The 14,946-nt window shown below is 41.8% G+C and overlaps 1 non-coding gene across 1 annotated transcript; it reads right to left on the reverse strand.

Annotated features, from left to right (window-relative positions):
* Window positions 1-7,627: 7,627 nt before the first annotated feature.
* Window positions 7,628-7,765, reverse strand: LOC114808388. Its single transcript, XR_003756235.1, has one exon. It is a non-coding gene; the product is annotated as a small nucleolar RNA SNORA7 (small nucleolar RNA).
* Between the last annotated feature and the right edge of the window lie 7,181 nt (window positions 7,766-14,946).

The raw sequence follows: 14,946 nt of genomic DNA on the forward strand, positions 1-14,946 counted from the left end.
ATTCAATTGTATATATTGAGCCCTTACTGTGTGCAGAGCACTGTACTAAGTGCTTGGGAAGTACAATTCACCAACAAATAGAGACAATCCCTCCCCACAATGGGCTCACAGTCTATAAGGGGGGAAATGATGGTATTTGATAAGTGCTTACTATGTGCCAAGCACTGTTCTAAGCGCTGGGGGAGATACAAGGTTATCAGGTTGTCCCAGGTGGGGTTCATAGTCCTAATCCCCATTTTATGGATGAGGTAACTGAGGCACAGAGAAGTTAAGTGACTTGCCCAAAGTCACACAGTTGACAAGTGGCAGAGACTGTATTAGAACCCATAACCTCTGACTCCCAAGCCCATGCTCTTTCCACTAAGACACGCTGTTTTCCCTTTCTCTAGGAACGCACTGCTTCTCACCTCTGGGAAAGACACTAGAAAAGGTACCCCATTATTCCTATTTGTGTATAATAATAATAATAATGCTGGTAATTGTTAAGCGCTTACTATGTGCCAAGCACTGTTCTAAGCACTGGGGTAGATAGAAGGTGATTACAAGGTGGGGCTCACAGTCTTAATCCCCATTTTACAGATGAGGTAACTGAGGCCCAGAGAAGTGAGTGATTTGCCCAAAGTCACACAGCTGACAAGTGGCGGAGCTGGGATTAGAACCCATGACCTCTGACTCCCAAGCCCAAGCTCTTTCCATTAAGCCATGCTACTTCTCGATATGGTGTGGAAGAGATTTTTTTCAGTCATAAAACCTCTCTCAGAAATGAAATGTCAGTATTAGCAGTGATAGAAAGCATTCCATAGATAGAAGTTCAGATTCTAATAATAATAATATCTAGCTAGACCATCCTCAGTCAGTAAAATCACTCCTCATTCTTCTTTATCTAGATAAAGAGTCCCAGAATTTGATTGGATTCTTTCATCTGTTCATTCACTGAGATTAAAGAGCCATATTCCCAACATATGCTAAGTGTGGAATGTGGAAAAGTTCTCCACTCAACTAGATTAACACATTTTGTCCAAAGGAGATGATGCTAAATTCACAAAAATGGAGTTGTCCTTTTTGGCACAATCAAATTAAGATAGACATCCAGGTGTACAACTTAAAATTGAAATGGCTTAGGGTTCATGGTAGATTAGAAGGACAATAAATCATTTCCTATCTCACATCTGAAGTGCTGTCAAATTAGCACAAAAATGAGACAAAATCCATTAAGAAAATCTGGATGGGTAAACAGGAATTTAATCATTTATGCTATACTCAAGCTATGTATCAAAAGAAACCCACATTCTTTCCCCTTTATCTGAACATTCATATTTGTATTACTCTTAGAAGACATCTAATTGTCTACAGGCAATACATATTTATTGAACAGCCATAGGCTCTGGAGGCTCTAGAGTATCAGAGGCAGACTCCTACTATTCAGGAAATAAGGTTGTCCAATTTGCTGTCCTGTTTGAAGTCATGGTAGCTAAGGGGAGGTGCTTTCCCATGCCATGTCAGGGACATTGGTGGTTCCTCATTTGGAGTAAGCGAGACAAGTAGAAAATTGTGCCTAGAATTCTTTTTAGAACCTTTTCTAAAATAATAACTGATTTGTCTTTGAAGATTGCAATTAGGAGTTAAGACTTTTCACTGTAAAGCTTGTCAGGGTGCACCTGCATGAAATATCTCTGGGCAGAGTCAGCTGTTAATCAGAGCAAAGCATTTGTCTAACATTGCAGTATGTAGAACAATACTCTCTCTTAATGTCAGGGTTTGGTGTCTTTAAAAGAATCAGACATCTGGCTTGGGTAATCATCTAAATGTCTGGGTGTTTAATCAAACAGTCAAACCTCTTGAGGTTGCAAAACTAGACTGGAAATCTATTTAGCATGCATGGTCATGAAATTCCCTTGCTTTGTGCTTCTATCATAACTGGAAATACCACAGGCACAGATTTTACTGAAATTTTTTGGCATTTTGGTGTTAGTTCAAAACACATAGAACTGAGATTTACTCTCTTGAATCCAAAGCCCTTTGAGCAATAAGGGTCCAGGTGAGTTCTTTACTGGAAAAGACACTAACCCACAACCTCATTAACTTCAATGGACCACATGGTAATTAGTCCCAGAGTGGCTTCCTTCAGCCTACTGTGTTGGCCTGAACAAAGGTACCTCAATTCCTTCAACCATAAATAGCCATTAATTTTTAAAACAATCTGCCCTACTGTGCAAGAGGAGCTTATACTCCACTGCTGATTTGGAGGCTCCCCTTCTTACCAGGCACCATATCCCTAAAATTGTCCTACAGGGTACCTGGAAGCAGGCCTACTCTCCCCACCCACCCCACATTTCCAAATCCCATGTCATGGGAGCAGCAGAAAATAATACTGTATCAAATCATTGGTTCTCCCACACCTCTCTATTTCTTTCTAAACTCCTTGAACAAGCCTGCTGCCTCCACTTCTTCTCTTCCAATTCTCTCCTTGAGCCCATCCATTCTGGCTTCCACCTTCTTCACTCCATGGAAACTGCCCTTTCAAAGGTCACCAATGACCTTCTTCTTGCCAACTTCAATGGCCTCCACTGCATCTTCATTCTCCTCAACCTCTAAGTGGCCTTCTACACTGTGGACCTACCACCTCATTCTTCTGGAAACATTATCTGTCAATCAGCTAATGGCATTTATTTAGTGCTTGCTGTGTACAGAGAATTCATTCATTCATTCAATCGTATTTATTGAGTGCTTACTGTGTGCAGAGCACTGTACTAAGCTCTTAGAAAAGTACCTTATAGCAAAATTGGTAGACATGTTCCCTGCCCACAACAAGTTTACAGTCTAGAGGGGAGACATTAACATAAATAAATAAAGCATGGCTATTCACGTAAGTGCTATGGGGCTGAGGGAGGGGTAAATAAAGGGAAGCAGCGTGGCCTGAGAATCAGAAGGAACTGGGTTCTTGTTCCAGCTCCTCCATTTCCCATCACTTCTCTGTGCCTCAGTTACTTCATCTGTAAAATGGGGATTAAGACTGTGAGCCCCATGTGGGACATGGACTGCGTCCAACCTCGTTACTTTGTATCTACCCCATCACTAATAACAGTGCCGGGAACATAGTAAGTGCATAACAAATACCATTTTAAAAAAAAGAGTGCAATTCCAAGTGCAAGGGTGATGCAGAAGGGAGTGAAATGTGGGCTTAATTGGAGAAGGCTCCTTGCAAGACATGTGATTCTAAAAGGGCTCTGAGGGTGAGTAGCATGGTGGTCTGTAAGATCTGAAGGGAGAAGTTCCAGGACAGAGGCAGGATATGGGTGATGGGTTGCTGGTGAGACAGACAAGATTGAAGTACAGGGAGTAGGTTGGTGTGAGTAAAGTGAGCATGCTGGAAATTTCCATGTAGTAGGAAATCAGCAAGGTAAGATAGGAGTGGGGCAAGGTGATCAAGTGCTTTAAAGCCAATGGTAAGGAGTTTCTATTTGATGCGAAGTGGATGGGCAACCACTGCAGGTTCTTGAGGAGTGGGGAAACATGGACTGAATGGTTTTGTAGAAAAATGATCTGGGCAGCAGGGTGAAGTATGGACTGGAGTGGTGAGAGGCACAAGGCACAGAGATCAGTGAGGAGACTGATGCAGTAATCAAGGTGGGATAGGATAAGTGCTTGGATTAGCATGGAAGCAGTTTGGATAGAGAGGAAAAGGTGGATTTTAGTGTTGTCTTGAAGGTTGAACTAACAGAATTTGGTGACAGATTGAATATGTGGGTTGAATGAGAGAGATGAGTCGAGGATAATGCCAAAGTGTACAGGCCTGTGAGAGAGGGAGGATAGTGTTGTTGTCTGCAGGAGGACGGGGTTTGGGTGGGAATATGTGAAGTTCTATTTTATACATATTAAGTTTGAGGTGTCGACAGGACATCTTACATATAACCTCTAACCTTGGCTTCCTTAATGCTGCTCCCTCCTCGTTCTCTTCCCTTCTCTCTGGCTGTTCATTCTCAGTCTCTTTTGTGCACTCATTCATTTATTCAGTCATATTTATTGAGTGCTTACTGTGTGCAGAGCACTGTACTAAGCGCTTGGAAAGTACAATTCGGCAACAGATAGAGACAATCCCTACCAAACAATGGGCTCACAGTCTGTGGGGGTCCCTCAAGGCAAATATTTATTGTAAGGTGGGTGCATAGCTGGCTCAGAGTCACACCCAATACTCTGTGACCACCTAAAGGGGGGGAGTCTAGCAAAAGGTATTCCACAGGGATTAATCCAGCTACCAGATGTATTTAATATATTTATTGCTGCAATTACAAGCTCATCAAATACTAAATTGGGTTAAGGTTGTCAATACTTTGGTAAAGTGGAATACAATTCAAAGTGTCCTAGACAAATTGGAAAAAATTAGCCTTGAAAAGAAATACCTATGTGGTATTTGTTAAGCACATACTATGTACCAAGCACTGTACAAAGTGCGGGGGTAGGTAGAAGACAATCAGGTCAGGCACAGCCTTTGTCCTACACAGTGTACTTAACCTATGGGAAAGGGAGAAGAGGTATTTCATCTCCATTTTGCAATGTGAAAATTGAAGTCCAGAGAAATTAATGACTTGCCCAAGGTCACAAAGCAGGCAACGGGCAGTCAGAATTAGAACCCAGCTTCCCTGACTCTTAGGACCATGCTCTTTCCAATAAGCCACACTCTTTTTCTAGTGCACATAGGCATGAAAAACACACACACACACACACACACACACACACAAATGCTGGATGGCAAGACTGACTAACCATTAGTACAGGAGAAAAGGATCTTTAGGATACAGTAGATCACAAACTAATTATGAATCAGTAACAGTGTCATCATTTAAAAAATATGAGTTTTGAGAATTGGAGTATGTCATCAGGGGTATAATAATAATACTGGTATTTGTTAAGTGCTTACTATGTGCCAAGCACTGTTCTAAGCACTGGGGTAGATACAAGGTAAATCAGGTTGTCCCTCGTGGGGCTCACAGTCTTAATCCCCATTTTACAGGTGAGGTCACTGAGGCTCAAAGAAGTTAAGTGACTTGACCAAGGTCACACAGCTGACAAGCAGCAGAGCCGGCATTAGAACCCACGACCTCTGACTCCCAAGCCCGGGCTCTTTCCACTAAGCCACGCTGCTGCTCAATAATGATATTTGTTAAGCACTTACTATGTGCCAAGCACTGTTCTAAGCGCTGGGTAGATACAAGGTAATCAGGTGGTCCCACATGGGGTTTACGGTCTTAATCCCCATTATACAGATGAAGTAACTGAGGCACAGAGAAGTTAAATGGCTTGCCCAAGGTCAGAAAGCAGACAGGAGGTGGAGCTGGGATTAGAACCCATGTCCTCTGACTCCCAAGCCCTTACTCTTTCCACTAAGCCATGTTGCTTATCCACAATGTATGATATGTAAGAGCCAGAAAGTAATGCTCTACCCTGCAGTATCAGAGTACTGTATCCAATTCTGGCCACTGCACATTCCAGAAAATATAGAGAACCTGGAGAAAGTTCAAAGAGTGACACACATGATTAAAGAGCGAGAACTTACTTCTTATAGGGAAAGGTTCAAGTTTAAAGATATTGGGTTTGTATAGTCTAGGGAAGTGGAAGTTAAAGAGTAACCTTACACTTAAGGGTCTTTATGAGAAAAATGCTCATCAGTTATTCTCTATGATAATAATAATATTAATAATTATGGTACTTGTTCAGCACTATGTGCTAAGCGCTGGGGTAGATACAAGGTAGTCAGGTTGGACACAGTCCCTCTTTCACATAGGGCTCAAATTCTTAATCCCCATTTTACAGATGAGGTAACTGAGGCCCAGAGAAGTGAAGTGACCTGCCCAAGATCACACAACAGACATGTGGTGGGGCCAGGAATAGAACCTATGATCCTCTGACTCCCAGCCCTAGTGCTAGATAGTAGTGCCCTATTTACTAAACCACACTGCTTCTCCATGATCCTTGAGGAGTGAACAGGAGGAAATGGGATGACATTAAATCTGGTGCAATTTTGGAGACAAGGAAGATCTCGTATATCAAGTTGATCAAATACTGGAATGAGTTACTAAGGGATGCTGCAGAGTCTCTATCCCTGAGGTTCTTTTAGTAAAAAAACAGGCACCCATCTTGGATGGCTAATTTTAACCTTCAAAGAGGCAGGTACCACACCTGATGGTCTCTTGAGATCCCTTTCAGATTTATGATTGAGGGATTTTAAAACATAGATGGAAGAAGTGTTTCCCTGGGCAACACTTAGCAGTACTCAAGGTCTGAGAAATAATGCAATCTTTATTACATCCACAATCCTTGCAAGTCCAAGAGCATTCATTTTATTCAATTCAGCATACCTGGTGCCTGCCCTTTGGAGCACCCTTCTTCTAGACTGGATCAGTACCTTGATGGTAGATTTACCACACATCCTGGGAGTTGCTGAGTTCATGAAATGGATGTCTTGCTTCCTGGGTCACTTGGTAACTAGTGTCCCAGCATGGATTAAAGAGGAATTTGTGTTACAGAAAGCTTGAGCCTGAAAGTTATCTTCTACCCCCTTGTGGTGTTTCAGGCACACAGGACATTCTCTCTAATAACAATGGTGTTAACCACAGCTTTCTGGCTAAATTTCACATTGCATAATTACATTCTGCTTATCTCATTTCCTCCCTGCCGCTTCAATAGCATATGATTTTCTTGACAAACTGGTGCTAACATAACTATGCACAGTTAAGAAAAAACTATTGCAATTCCAAATATATTTTAATGATTGAATCTAATTACAAAAAAGTGTGATGGATTAAAAACATAAGTTGAAAAGTACTATCCTTAATTTCACAAAGAAGATTACAACCTGAGAAAATTAAACCCACATTAGCTAATATTGGAAACCAGGGAATTTCTAAATAGTTTTATGTGCAATTCTATTTGTTTAATCATGCTGAGGGGAAAATAGTAATAAATTAAACAACTTTTCTATTACATTACTTTAGAGTAGCATTGGACATCGTATAATGTTCAGTTACTTATGCAACTCTTGAAGACCTCTCAATTTTCTTGGTGACTTTTGGATGAAAGCAGTGTGGCCTGAAAGAAAGAAAGAGAAGCAGCACGGACTAGTGGATAGAGCACGAGCCTATGAGTCAGAAGCACAAGAGTTCTAATCCCAGCTCTGCCACTTGTCTGCCATGTGACCTTAGGCAAGTCACTTCACTTCTCCATGCCTCAATTACCTCATCTATAAAAGGAGGATTAAAATTGTGAGCCCCATGTGGGACAGAGACTGTGTCCAACCTGATTGTCCTGTATTGACCCCTGCACTTAGAACAGTGCCTGGCACATAGAAAGTGCTTAAGAAATACCATAAAAAAAGCATGTTCTCCCTCCAATTTAGACTGTGAGCTCCATGTCTTGTCTTATGTCATCGAGTCATTTCTGACTCATAGCGACACCATGGATACATCTCTTCCAGAACGCCCTGCTCTCCATCTGCAATTGTTCTGGTAATATATCCATAGAGTTTTCTTGGTAAAAAGTGGTTTACTATTGCCTTCTTCCGCACAGTAAACTCGAGTCTCTGCCCTCGTCTCTCTCCCATGCTGTTGCTGCACAACATGGGTGAGTTTTGCCTTGTAGCAGATTGCCTTCCACTCGCTAGCCACTGCCCAAGCTAGGAATGGAATGGGTATGCCTCGGCTTGACTCTCCCTCCCATAACCAAGACTTGTAGAATACTGGAAACTCCCCAGGTGTGACCCTGAGAGGGGGAGCTCCATGTAAGGCCTGGTTATCTTGTATCTAGGTCAGTGCTTAATACAGTGCTTGCAACATAGCGCTTAACAAATACCACAAATGTTATGAAAGATCAGTATCAACTATTTAGGTGTGCATGTGCTCTGTAAAGCCAGGATTTTCTGCAGTAACATTATCTTATCTGTTTATTTACAGCAATGGGCCTAAAGATTGAGATACAGATAAAGGCATACAATGATAATTGTTGTATTTGTTAGATGCTTCCTAGGTATCATGCACTTAGTGTACTAAGCCTTGAGGTGGATAAAATATAAGCAGATAGGACCCAGTCCTTGTTTCACATGGGACTCACAGCATAAGATGAAAGGAGAAATGGTATCTAATCCCCATTTTACAGATGAGGAAACTGAGCCCCAGAGAAATTACATGACTCACCCAATATCACACAACAGGCAAGTGGCAGAACTGAGATTAGGACCCAGGTCCTTTGACTCCAAGACCCGTGTGCTTTCCACTGGCCCACACTATTATTTTTCCATTTTAAATGTGACTGTATCATGACTGGGTGTTTCCAGAACCTCTGGAAATGTAATATGAAATTATTTTATATGATCTATATTATAACAATAACTGTAACTACATTAGTATTTAATTTTTGTTAAAAGAACTCAAAACATAGCATCACACTATTAACTAAATGGGGAATGGTAATATATTATTAGTCTTCTCAGGAGGTTTCAGAAGTTAGAAGCATGATCTCCTGTCTTGGGTACTGGTTTTTCACTTTTACTGAATATTTAGTTTGAATAACAGCCTTTTCTTCTTAAAGCAGCTTGTAGCTGGCAAACTCACGTACACCCCTGCACATCCTTGAACGTTCTCCATTAGGATAGTCTTCTGTAATTATATTCATAAATTCATCTGCATTTGTGAAAACTGATGCAAAACTTTTTAATTCCAATATTTTAGCGGGTACCTTGCAATGATGTACCGAACTATCAAAGTTTGATTAGTCCCTCACTGGACAATGCTTCCTTCAAATGAGGTGCAATTAACTCATCGACATTTGCATCATCCATTTTTAAATTAAATTAACTCTCCAATTCAACAACTTGTTGGTTGTCTACTCAGAGTCCTTCCGATGCCTTGAAAATTTGACAGCCTGTGGGCAGAGTTTTCTCCAAGATTGATTCATTACTTCTACTAATAATAATACTTGTTTTGTGCCAAAGACTGATACGTTCCAAGCACTGTATTAAGCATTGGGATAGATACAAGATAATCAGGTCTGATACAGTCTCTCAAGACGAAAAAGTATTGCATCTCCATTATATGGATGATGAAACTGAGGTCTAAGAGAAGTTAAGTGATTTGTCATAGTTCATACTGGAGGCAAGTGGAACAGCCCAAATTAGAACCCGAGTTCTCTTACTCTTGGGCCCATGCTCTTTCCACTAGGCCATGCTGTTTCCTTGATTATGCATTATGTATCATATATTATGACTGTGAGAGGGAACAGGGAGGGATTTACTGATCTGTATCACTCAATCAGGACCCTGGGATTGGTTGGACATATTTTGGGGGTATGAAATTAAATATAATATTGATTGAACCCAGAGTAGTTGTATGTTTGTATCTGCTATCACCCCATCATAAGAAATTAGAAATCTTTAGGGTGTAACAGTGATGCAGAAGGAGCTGACCTGTTAGAGTCTTGATTGAATACCTACTGTGCACTTTAAATCAGTATCAACTAAGTATTCAGTATGATAAGGAAATCACAATGGACTATGGAGCATATTCAAATCGATTATAATCCGAAAATCAATGTTTCACTGCTTTATAATGCAAATCCATAGTCAACAAACCCACCATAAGACAGAATCACCACCAATGGCGTCCTCTAATGAAGTTAGTTCACCAGCACTGAGGTAATGCTTGATTGTGCAGAGCATGTGAGGACACTAGATGAAAGCAGAATATATTGTCAACTTTTGAATTTTAAAGACATGATCCTAATGGCAAGGTCCTAGCTATACATGCTAATGTGAGTGAAAGGACTAATGGGCAGGGCCGTGTTTATGGAAGTTCAGGCCCGGGGCTCGATGTCATGTGAGACCCCCATATTGTGTGAGGCCCCCATGTGATCTGTGATGCAGATGTCATACACACTGTGAGTGATGACATCACAGGAGGTGCAGCAAGACTGCATCATTGCATTGCATCATTCCCCCCCCACCCAGACTGTAACTCCTTCATTCAAATCCTCCAGAGGAGAGCTCTTTCAAGCCTCAAAACCCTTCCGAAAGCACAAAACTACATACCCCTTCTCCATGACTCCAAAACCTTTAGCAGTGACAGTAGCACAAGCAGTGGGGGAACAAAGGAGCAGGGCTCTCCGAACTGCAGATTGGGACAGTGGCACTCCAGGCCGTAGGCTTGGAAATGCTGGTGACGGCGGCGGCGGCAGCAGCAGCAGCAGCAGCAGCCCAGGTCCTCATGGGGGCAGAAACAGCAGCAGATGACTGGGTATTGGGGTGGGTGGCAGTAGCTGGTCCCCGGATACTCGTGGTAGCAGCCATGGTGATAGAGGACTAGGTATTTTGGGTGGGTGGCAGCAGCAGAGGCAGCTCAGGAACTCATGGCAGCAGGAAGCTGTGAGATCCCAGTGAAGGGGACATGACAGCGGTAAGGTAAGGGTGAAAGATAGTGACAGCAGCAGGTTGTGCCTAGGGCTGAAACATGACGGTGCGAGGTGGTGGTAAAAACAGGCATGGTAGTGGCACCTTGTACTGCAGTGCTTGAGTGGCACTTCCTTATAGAAGTAATGAAACATTGGGAGTCAGGGCTTCTGAACCCAGCAGGCCCTCTCCTAAGCGGGGCTGTGAATTTAAACTCTGGGAGCCCTAGTGTTAATCTGACCCTGGGAATGGGGGAATCAACACACCCTCCTGAATTTTTGTTTACAAGTAAGCTCAGAAGAAGATTTCAATTCACCAGACACTGTCCTCTAGTGAGCCAACTTTGATTTTGATGAGTTTGATATTACCCTGGCTTGGAAATCCTTCCCTTTCCAGATCTTACAGGTCTCAGCTCTTGCCAGATTCAAAGTCATTTTATAATCCCATCTTCCCACTGGAGCCTTCCCCAGTTAATTTTCCAGGACCTTATGCCAACTCTAGCGGTTATAAACTTTTTTCCACCCATTCTCAGTACTCATGTATATATGTCTGTACGCTATTTTTTTGACTACTCTTGTAAATGTTTTTATGATTTCACTATACATTCTAACTATAACATGATGGTACATCCAGGGGATGTTCTCCCACTCCACTCCAAGGCAATCTGCTAAGTTGCAACCTGGGAAGAAGTTACAGAAGATGCTGGAAAGCTTGGTAAACAGTCTGGAGAGGGTTACAGGAACAATTAACATCTGCAAGAGTGACTTTAAATTACAGAGGACTGTTGTTGCAGCAGGTTAATTACAGGGTTTTTAATATCTGAAGTCAAAGTCATTAGTTTGTTTTTCTCATGAGTTAATTTGTTCTTTTACTTTTCATGGAATTTAAGCAATCAATCATTGGTATTTACTGAGCACTTACTATGTCCAGAGCAGTGTATTAAGAACTTAGGGAAGGGAGAGATAGGAGGCAGAGAGGTCACAGAGAGTGTGATGCTGTGGTTGACATGGAATATGCCAACTGCTTGGAGCAGCATGATAACGGTTTGGATGGAGCAGAAGGGATAGATCCTGGAGATGTAGTGAAGATAGATCCAGCAGGATTTGGTGACTGACTGAATAGGTGGACTGAAGGAAAGGGTTGAGTCAAGGATAATAGGATGTTGCAAAAGTTTAGAGAAAACCACTGATCTGGTTTGAAGTTGAACAACAGCAATAATGTCAGCTGGCTCTAAGATCAAGAGGAAGCTGAACCATCTGTACAGTAGCTTATCAGACGGATGACTCTAAAGCATAACACAGGTGTCAGCTGCATTTTTAGATGAACTCTTATGGTAGAAGCCTCCTTAAACCTTTCCAGGCTGGCTTCCCTTACAGAGATCATGCCTTATGTCTTCAATTTTATCAATAAAGTAGGTGGCCAGGTCATTGGAGCAGGAGACTGGGGGGTGGGAGGAGGAGCACAGGGGGTTTGAGGAGGGATTTTAACATCTGAAATAACAGGTGAAGGCAATGGCCAGGAGAGTCAATAAGGATGGAGAAATAATGTCGCTGGCAGAAGAGAGGGTAGAGTCAAAGAAGGAAAGAATTCATTTGAGGTAGACAATATCATCCCGGTATCTGGATTTCCACCAGCAGAGGTCTGCGGCTCTTGCACAGAAGTGAAGGGAGTGGACTTTAGAGGTGATCCAGGGCCATTGGTTAGTGGTATGAGATAAGCGAAGGGACAGGGGAGTGAATGAGTTGTGCAACAAGGGGTGGTAGTTTGGGTATGGAGAGTAAATGGGCCTGATGATTTTAACAAATTGATTTGGGTCAAAAAATTAGAGGTCTCTGTTGGGGAACAGGACACAGCATCCATCCATTATTTGCAGCACAGCTAAAATCATAGTGGTGTGTTGATCAAACTTTTAAATTGCATTCCAAATAATGTAAATCAGTTTTTTTTTAAAAAATTTGATGGTTTGGATGATCTGGTTTATGCATTCAGGTGCCCTGCATTGTGAAAAAGTAAAACCAAATACCTGAAATCCCACAAACCACCTTCCTGCTTGTAAAAAAATCCCCCAAAACCTAACCTTATAGGAGGCTAATTTAAGAACTTTAATGCCTAAGAATTCTGAAACATGGGAGAACATTTGCACACAGAAAGCAATCAATAAGTACCATTGACTGATTGATTCTGACAGATCACAGAAGATAAAGACCCTAGAAAGCTTAGTCCTACTCAGAAGACAGGGATTTTCTTAGGTATTTGTTAATAATAATAATGTTGGTATTTGTTAAGCGCTTACTATGTGCCGAGCACTGTTCTAAGCGCTGGGGTAGACACAGGGGAATCAGGTTGTCCCACGTGGGGCTCACAGTCTTAATCCCCATTTTACAGATGAGGTAACTGAGGCACCGAGAAGTTAAGTGACTTGCCCAAAGTCACGCAGCTGACAAGTGGCTGAGCTGGGATATGAACCCATGACCTCTGACTCCAAAGCCCGGGCTCTTTCCACTGAGCCACGCTGCTTCTCTAATTCAGGGCACGATACTGTTTAATCTTACAAGCTCAGTTTTAATTTCAGTTTTGATAAACAATGAATCATCATTCTCTATGATAGATTTCATAAGAATCTTCCCCAAAGATTCTGCCTCAGTGTAAGCCACACTTTTTTTTGCATCTGACGAAATAGCAATCACCCAGGAAGTCTGACAACCATTTCCTTTCAGACTATAGTTGCTGATACCATAGGCAGCCCATCTGCTGCTCTTCACTTTAATGGCCAGTTGCTTGATTCTCTTAACAGGAGGCCTAACCAAGACATTCATTTCTTCAGGGGTGGGGAGAAGGCTCATAAAATAGAATCTCCACAGGAGTAGAACTGCAAGAACATCTTTCATTCTGGTGATTTGGGCATGTGAATTAGGGACAGGTGTCTTCAGATTTCTTCTGCTCTGCAGCCTCTTTGATGGTGTTGAAGTCATTCTGCCAGGAATGGAGTGTGGAGAGAGAGCTTGTCTCTGCTATTAGCTGGTAAAAACCCAGGATTCTTCTATGAATATGCCAGGCTTCCATTCCCAAATTAATCATGTGCAGAGCCGGGGAAGAATTTTCCATCATGCCCTACCATTTAAGGGCACCAAACCCTCCTCCCGAATAGGAGGGTCAGTATAGAGTTCTTTATCAACCTCTATTTCTTCTGCATTCCTAAAAGGTCTTGCTCAGGCAAGACCTCTCAATCCAAAGAAATAATTAAAAACCAAAGGCTACAGTGAGCTGGAAGATAAATATCTGAATTGATGCTTTATATTGTGAACTCCTTGAGGGCAAGGATAGTGCCTTGGAGAAGCAGCATGGTCTAGTGGAAAGAGCATGGCTCCGGGAGTCAGAAGGCCTGGGTTCTAATCCGGACTCCTCCATTTGCCTGTTGTGTGATCTTGGGCAAGTCACTTACTTTCTCTGTGCCTCAAGTTTCCTCATCTGTAAAATGGGGATTCAATACCCGCTTTTCTTCCTCACTTAGACTGTGAGCCCATATGGGATAGGGACTTGTGAGCAGGGATCATGACAACCAATTTTATTGTATTGTAATCTCCCAAGCACTTAGTACAGTGCTCTGCACTCAATAAATACCACTGACTGATTGATTGGATAGTACCTACCCCAGCACTTAGTACAGTGCTTGGTATAAAGCTTAACATATGCTAAGCTTATTATTATTATTGTATCATCGTTATAATTTTCCCAGCACATCACTGTTTACCTGAATAGATGCAATTGAATGAATACTTATAAGAATGAGTTCACATTTTTCATGAAGTATTGAAGAGACATATTTTGACTTTATGTTCAATAATGAAGGTGCCTCAGTGTATCCAATTAAGATGCTCTGTGAAAGACATGGCCCTGTAAGGTCTTTTTTGACATGACATTTATTTTATTTGTAATTGAAACATGAAGTAGTTTGACTTTGTTTTTCATAGTAATAGGTATTGACTTGATTAATTATACAGCTTTTCTTTGTCTTGAATAAATTTTCCCTTTTGATAAATTCAAAAGGAATTGTTTCATTATCTAATCTAATTTGACGGAGATAGTCTTTCATAGTGAAAATGCTGACCAATCAGCATTGGGTAGAGCAGTGTTAGGCTTTTCTTCTAAGTATTCACGGCAGTTGTACAACTGCTGAGTGTCTGACTTGGGAGGAGAATTGAGGGATGAGTGAAGATTAATTCACTGCACCAGAGGAATTAGGCTCGGAGGGAGAGGACCAGGGCAAGCCACCAGTTTGTGCAAAGCTCCAAACATGACAAGGCAAAGCCAAGGATATTCAAAGAACAAACTGAAGGTTTGCAAGGATGCACGTACTCAAAGAATGGCTCTGGAACTAATAAGGTTTATGTACATTCTGTGCGTGTTGTCTGTTCTATGTAGCTCTTAGGGGTGAGGATCTAACTGATTTGTTAGCACTTAGTGACTTGGTCTCCTCAAGAAAAGACTTTGCAAAGATCGGGAAACCAAGAGGT

Source organism: Ornithorhynchus anatinus, chromosome X5 (assembly GCF_004115215.2).
Source record: "Ornithorhynchus anatinus isolate Pmale09 chromosome X5, mOrnAna1.pri.v4, whole genome shotgun sequence".
Lineage (NCBI taxonomy): Eukaryota > Metazoa > Chordata > Mammalia > Monotremata > Ornithorhynchidae > Ornithorhynchus > Ornithorhynchus anatinus.